Source organism: Arachis hypogaea, chromosome 20, assembly GCF_003086295.3.
Source record: "Arachis hypogaea cultivar Tifrunner chromosome 20, arahy.Tifrunner.gnm2.J5K5, whole genome shotgun sequence".
In the NCBI taxonomy this organism is placed as follows: Eukaryota; Viridiplantae; Streptophyta; class Magnoliopsida; order Fabales; family Fabaceae; genus Arachis; species Arachis hypogaea.
In genome coordinates this window covers 24849424-24850025 of record NC_092055.1, presented here as the reverse complement: position 1 = coordinate 24850025, position 602 = coordinate 24849424, and positions in this window count along the sequence as shown.

The window sequence follows — 602 nt, the reverse complement described above, 5'->3', positions numbered from 1 at the left end:
ATTACACTAATTTGTGAAATTATAAAGATTTTGTGGATTTGGATTTTGAAATGTATTCGGTAGTGTGAAGTTTTGATTTAGAACTTGAGAGTTTGAGGTTTGAAATTGTTGGGTAGTTGGAATTTGAGAAAAGTTTTGTAAGTAATTGAAGAAAGAGTTAAGTTGGTTTGGATCCATTTTTTCGAACAAAAAATAATATTAGCATAACTTTGATTTCGTAAATCTGGAAGAAGATGAAAAAGAGTAGTAGAAAGTGTGAGAATAGAAGTGTATCTAAGTGATATATACAGAGTAACAAAATATTAATTTATTAATAATAACGGTAACATAATAACGGCTAGTTTTCAATAGCTAATTTTGTAACGGCTAGTTTTGCAACGGCTAATTTAATATAATAATATAAATAATATTCAATATTAATTATGACAAAATAATTAATATAAATTATTAATTAAATAAAAATTTAATTATTTAATCTAATTAATTATTATAATTATTATTAAATTAATTATGATTTAATTATTATTTAAATAATTAATATAAATCATTAATTGAATAAAAATATAATTATTTAATTTAATTAATTACTATAATTATTATTA